Source organism: Amborella trichopoda, chromosome 10 (assembly GCF_054954075.1).
Source record: "Amborella trichopoda isolate Santa Cruz 75 chromosome 10, AtrichopodaSantaCruz75HAP2 v2.0, whole genome shotgun sequence".
NCBI lineage: Eukaryota > Viridiplantae > Streptophyta > Magnoliopsida > Amborellales > Amborellaceae > Amborella > Amborella trichopoda.
In genome coordinates, this window is record NC_142345.1 from 9,833,117 (window position 1) to 9,839,953 (window position 6,837).

At 40.5% G+C, this 6,837-nt stretch overlaps 1 long non-coding RNA gene across 1 annotated transcript; it reads right to left on the reverse strand.

Moving 5' to 3' along the window:
- Positions 1-11: 11 nt before the first annotated feature.
- Positions 12-3,605, reverse strand: LOC148780049 (uncharacterized). Its single transcript, XR_016043328.1, has 2 exons — positions 2,129-3,605; positions 12-996 (listed from the first exon to the last, which is right to left on the reverse strand). It is a non-coding gene; the product is annotated as an uncharacterized LOC148780049 (long non-coding RNA).
- Positions 3,606-6,837: the final 3,232 nt, after the last annotated feature.

Here is a 6,837-nt window from a genome sequence, read left to right on the forward strand (position 1 = left end):
CAAGTTGAAGATGAAAGAAAATAGCACATTCCATAGCAAAATAAGAGGTCATAAGTTGCAGTCTTGTCGCCTCTAAGTACAAAAGCAAGAGGAAATAAACAAGCAGTAATGTATGGCCGTAACATCATGCCTTACATAAACTAGAAAAGAAGGAAAGTTATGTCTACAATATGGGTAAAGCTATGCTTGTTTGCCTTGAAGAAGAGAGGATCGAGAAATCATTCCTTCAAAATACTAAGTCTAAAGAAATCTTGCCATGCATTGAAATGTATTATCTTGGCATTGGTCTCTAAACGCAAGAGTTGATAGATTTAAAACAGCTCACAAAGACCTGGAGGTGGTAGTTCGCCATTGATGCGTCGGGTTCCAAAACTCACCCCATTATTAGGGATGAACTCTTCATACATGGCTCTCGACATATGCAAACCACCATTAAAATACATGTCAGGGAGAGTGATTCCTCCTTCACCAAGATCATGGAGCCAGTTGTTGCCCTTGAAACATCAGGTTTTCAGTAAGGCTTTTATTGTATTCGAACATCTGTCATAGTACCTAGCCGAACACTGACAAGTTGCAGCTAGGACACATGTTTCCAAGTCCTTAGCATGAGATTAAAGGACATCAAAGGTCCATGTGCTATATCCCCTCATATAGTGGTGCTCTCCCTCGAATCGGAGTCCACCAGATACCCAATGAAGACCCTCCTTTTCTATCATTCTTTTCCCTAGGTAGGAAGGTTTTCACTGGAATCATAATTCTTATGAAGAGAATGATATATGGGTACACCATCACCTTGTATCACAGATTCACCATTTGCATCCTCATAAAGATAGAATCGAGCGTCTTCACCTACATGGGTGACGCTCAAAGGCCATTCTAGCTTTTGGGTGATGTCAAGAACACCAAGAGATGAAGATCTTGTGAAGGAAGTGTCAGTATTAGAGTCAGTGCCCAACTCCCTAAGGCAAGGTAAATGATTCACCTCAAGAATTTTTACTGCATGAGAAGAATAGAAGAAAAGAGTGAGCAATGACCAAAATAACAGTTCAGTATGCTATGGGTTTTCACGTGAAAGAAGAAAAGAAAGCATCAAGAATTTTGCAAAATTTCCATAGCATCTCCCCTATATGCAAGAGGTTGACAGAAAAGGTGTTTGGCTAATCCAAAGCACCCGGGAGATTCTAAGAAATCACAAGTCCGTGGGTCAAAACCCATTGCGAAAAGTGGCCCTGAAGAGCTCCCTTTTCTAGCATCAAAGTGATCAAGAATGCATCAAGATGCATGACTATGCATTAAAATGCATGACTATGCTAAAAAATGCATAACTATGTACAAAAGTGCTCAGAAGATGCATAATTGTGCATAACTATGTTCAACCACATCAGAAAAGGCATGATTATGCATCACAGTACTCAAAAGTACTTTAATATGCCTAAGGATGCAAAACAATGCAATAAAGATGCTGAAAATGTTAAGATAAAATGCAAAAATGCATTTGGAATGCAAGGGGTATATGAAAATGCTAAAAAAGGTGCTTTGGATGTTACAGCATACATGAGAGAATATGGGAGACGAAGGGTTGCACGAGAATGAGAAGGGTTCACATAAAAAGTGCTTCAAAATGATGATGATGCTCAATGTAGTACTCGTGAGACTCAAAATGCTCATGGTGTTCAAAGCAGTGCTGATGAGGCTCAAAAATGCTTATGGTGTTCAAAGTAATGTTCATGAGGCTCCAAAATGCTCAGGGTGCTCAAAGCAATGCTTATGGTATCCGAAAATGTACGTGATGCTCTAAGAAAATATTCGTGATGCTCAAGAGCATGTTCGTGATGTTTAAAGTGATACTCATGATTCCCAAAAATATTCGTGTTGCTTATTAGGCTGTTCATGATGCTCATAAAAATATTTAAGGTGCTCAAGATATGTTTAAGGTGCTTAAGATATGTTCAAGGTGCTCAAGATATGCTAAGCATGCTCAAGAAATGCTTAAACATACTTAAGGATGCTAAAGTTTTCAAGACTATGCTCAAAGAAGGGTATTCATGCATAAATTCAAACATGAAGTATGCAAGGAAGAAGAAAGAAAGAGATAGAAAAAATAAAAAGAAGGTAAAAAGATGGTTACCTTGGGGGTTAGAAGAACTAGCCATGTTCTCAAAGTCCCATTTTAAAAAATCACTTTCTCACTCTAAGGGAACGGTCTCTCTTACTTTCTCTCTCTAAAAATCCAAAAATGAAGAGGAATGAAGAAAATGGAACCCCCTTTGCCCTTATATAGCCCTTGTACAATCTCTTTCCCCACATACCCCTACAAAGGCTTTATTCCATGCAAGTCCATATAGAAGGACAATGGGATTTTAGAGAAGATGGGAGAGCTTAGAGGTCAAAGAAAAAGGTGAAATGACCACCCCTGCCCTTGCTTGAGCCTTTGATTTAAAAAATCTCCCAGCGGTAAAAACGGAAATATTCACCAAACAGTATCAGAACTGGATGAAGCCAGGCTCAATGCGAAGCTCAAGCCTAGCCCAGTCCAGAGGCGCTCACCACAAGATGAAATCGGGCCCATAGTCCGGCCTGCCGGGCCCATGAAGGCCCTGGCGGACCTCCCCACCCTTCTCTCTGTCAAAAATCTCGGGCCTGCGCCTAAGCGTGGGCCCATCTCTCCTTCTCTCACTCTGTCTTCCTTCACTCTCTCTCTCCCATCAAAGCACACAAACCCGTGCCTAGGGAGGGTCCATCACTCTCACCCCTACTCCCTGCCATCTCCTCCTCACACACTCGATATATGGACCCGTGCTTAAGGCAGGTCCATCACTCTCTCTCTCTCATCCTTTCTTGTGTCTCTCTCATGCACTCAGAAACACAGACCTGCGCCTAAGGCGGGTCTGTCATCTCTCCTCACCACCACTCACCCTTAACTTTGTCTTCTCTCATTTGAGATTTCTCTCTGATCTCTCAATTATTCACACAGAGCTCATGGCCTAGCCATGAGCTTAGCACACACTTGTGCACATCAACACAAGGTGGTCAAGGGGGGTTATACCTGTTGATTCACTTAAACATACTAACCCCTCAGTAGGTAACCCGTTCAAGCTATGTGAAGCCCAAAATTATGAGCTCATTAGCCCCCCTTTTCAAACCCTTTAGGTTCGAAGCATGAACCTATTAACCCAATGAAACCCTGGGTTCAGCTTGCTAAGTTTTGATGGGTCCATGTTACCCATCTAAGATCCACCTTCAAAACCACCCTCAAACTCATCGGGTTCAGATATTCTTAAAAATGGTGCACCTCACCTAGGTCATCATCATTACTAAGGATCTTCTATCCATAATACACCTGATCCCCAGCGGAGACACACTTAACATTTTATTAAGGATATCCTTGTCCCTAGTATGCTCAAACACCATTGGGGGGCACACCCTTGTATAAGCTCTGAAGATACAGTTAGGCTTACCAATTGGCTGGTACATGGCTTCCACCATAAATTCTGACTCACAAAACGCCATGAGTCCCAATCACCTGATCTACTTCACTTATCATCCCCGTGAGTCAGGTAAACACTATCTTTTTATCAAATAAATTACCTCTTCCATTGAAATTTCATAAACCCCCCCCCCTAAAAACCTCTTTACTTGGAATTCGCCAGCACTCCATTATCCTAATAAAACCGTACCAAAAATATCCTACTCATCTCAGCCTTCATAAGATCCCATAAGTCAAACCATGCCTGAAGATTCATATGGACCCTAGTCCCTAGTGGTCCATCATCCTCAATGGTATGTCACCCAGTGGTCCATCATCCTCAATGGTATGTCACCCAGTGGTCCATCACCCCTAGTTGTTTATAATCCCCAATGATCTATAATCCCTAGTGGACCATCATCCCTTGTGGTGCAAATATGCTACGACCGGTGTATGAAACATGGTATACCTTCATCATCAAAGAAGCCTTTCAGTCCTTAGGGAGGTACCTATTTTCTTCACCCTAAAGATATATATTATCCCCTGTGGGTTTTCATACACTAGGTATCTCATGGTTCACTTAAACCCTTGTGTCCCAGCCAGTATGAGTCATTCATCACCTTGCAAAATTCAAAACTTCTCCAGTGGTGCTTACCGTCTTAATAAAAGCCTAACTCATGGTATCAGTTGCCTTGAGTGAGCCTTATACAGCAATAACCCCTCCATTCTATTCATCATCAAGGAGGATGCATTCTCTTTTATAAAGACGGACACAACCATAAATGTTGTGGGTAAAATCATCAAAAAAGAAAGAAAGTCGGGCATGATGAGAATCCGATAAGGATCATCATGAGTAAAAGTGAGAGTTTCATATGGACATAGCAACAAAGTTATGGGTAATTGTGCCAAAAAGAAAATTGGGCATGGTGAAAACACGAAAGGGCACCATGAGTAAAAATGAAAGACAAATGTGGCCACGAAGTCATGAGTAAAAGTATTCTAAATTAGAAACCCGAGCATGGTGAAAACCTAAAAGGGCGCCATAAGTAAAAATGAAAATAAAAAGGTGGATGTGAGCTCGAAGTCACGGGTAAAAATAGCCTCAATAAAAGAAGTTGGTGAGCGCGGGTGGAGATGAGCACAGGTAGAGATAAAAGAGGGAGATGAGCGGGGGTGGAGAGAAAAGTAGGAGATGAGAGAAAAAATGGACAAGCAAAGAGGGAGATGTGCACGGGTGGAGAAAAAAGAGGGAGATGAGCGCGGGTGGAGAGAAAAGTGGGAGATGAGAGAAAAAATGGACAAGCAAAGAGAGAGAGAGAGAGGTGTAAAACGGAAGGTCTGCACCTGTGATAACGACGGAGAGGAGAGAGGAGTGATGATGTGTACACTCCTAGACGCGAGCTTGAGATTTTGATAAAGTGGAGAGATGGGTGATGATGTGTACATCCCGAGGTGTGTGTCAGCAGATAGGGGATAAGAAAAAAAGAGAAAAATAAGGGAGAGAAGGGAGAGAGGAGAGAGAAAGTGGGCTAGGTTTAGGTCAAAGCTAGGGTGTATGGACTATGGTGTAGGCTAGGATGTATGATGTAGTGTGCATAGAATACTATTGGAAGTTAGGAGTTCTAGGGTGTATAAAGTTAGAATTTATAGGGAGTTGGAGGTCCAAAAGTAATTACCCAAGGTGGTAAAGTTTTCTCTCTCCTCTCTCTTGAAGTTAGAAGCTATGAACAATCAAAGACTTGAAGGGGCGAGAACCCAATTTTTATTATGCTTCCCAACTTAGGCTTACAATTGACTTGAGATCACTTATATAGAGCAACCACAAAATAAGAGTGAAATGCTCAAAACTAAGTCAAATTGTGGAAAATTACAATTTAATGGAAATAAAGTGGAATCCTGTTTTTGGAAAAAATTATAAAAATATCCATTAGTTCTTTTGAGCAAGTAACAAAACCATTTCTCTATGAGGGTTCTCTTGTCATTGCTAGACTTCGAGAGTTTTTTCAGATACTTACGGCGGTGATTCAGACGATCCATCATCGTAAATTTGATGTTTGATCCGTTCTGAACATTTTAATGTCATTTGATTGTCTTGACAACAGATTTTTCATGAAAGGGCAACAATCCGGCCAAGTCCATAAATTTTGACCACCGATCCGGCATGATCGATGAAGTTCCAAGTCCTTATTTGGGTCATAAATTAAATGGAACATTTTCATAATCGGTTTGTACTAAATTTTGTCCAATTTGGTTTCCATTTGAGCATATCCCCAAATTGGGAAGTCGTCGAAAACGGGATTCCAGTGACCAAACTCTTGTCATTTTTAACCTTGAAATTTGTACTATTCGGCTTTTAACTGAACGTAAAAACTATACCAAACTTGTAGCCCTTTGCGAGGTGGTCGTAACGGGCCTTATTTCGTGCAGATCCGACTTACGAAACTCTCGTCTCGAGACATACCATGATGCGTGCCATATGTCAAAATGACCAGGTTTTGTTGTGACCTAGCATGTGTCCGAATTTGAGCTTGTTCCGATTCCAAACGAGCGAGCTATGAGCACTTGAAAATCATCCTGGGGGGTGAAAATGTAGTTTCCAAAAATAGTAACTTGTTCACCGAGGCCGCACCGTAATAGTGTGAAACCTACCCGTTTATGGAAATTGGGCTCAAAATGGTCCTAGAAGGTTCGATTACGCCCAGATTTGATCCCTAGAGGATTTCGACGTTTTGGATCTAATGGTAGTGGTTTGGTACTGTTTTGAAACTTAAAAAATTAGGATGTAGTTATAAGGTCCATTTTCGATATGATAGGAGCTGGATTTGAAAACCAAGTTTCGTCCTGATCATAACAAAACTTATCGGAATGTGACAAAACTTTGTGAGCATCCTTCGGACATCTCAAACTACCATTTTCATGCCTTTTGAAGCCATTCTAGTACTTTTTTAGAGGTGCCCAGTTTTAGGCTTATTTTGCAGTGTTTATTTGGTCTGGCAGTGTCTTGGGTACCGGCAAGACTAAGTTCTCATTGGCTCTCTTCTTCTTTGCGTCAAGGATGTAAGTACATCAAAAATAACATACAACACTGCCAATTGCACTAATTTAATTCGATTTTCATAAATTAAAAAAAGGAAAATAAGAATAATAATTTGAAAACATAAAATATATAACAAAGAGGACTCGGTTTTGGTGAGTTAGGCGACTCACTTTTTACCATGCTGTCCGTTTTCTATTAAACACCATAAGATGGATGTGAAAATTTTTTATAAACACTAAAAGTTAAAATTGACGAGAGAATAAAGAATTCAAAAAATAATATTTATATTTTAAAATAAATCAAAATTTAGATCATTGTCATGGTTGAGACTATG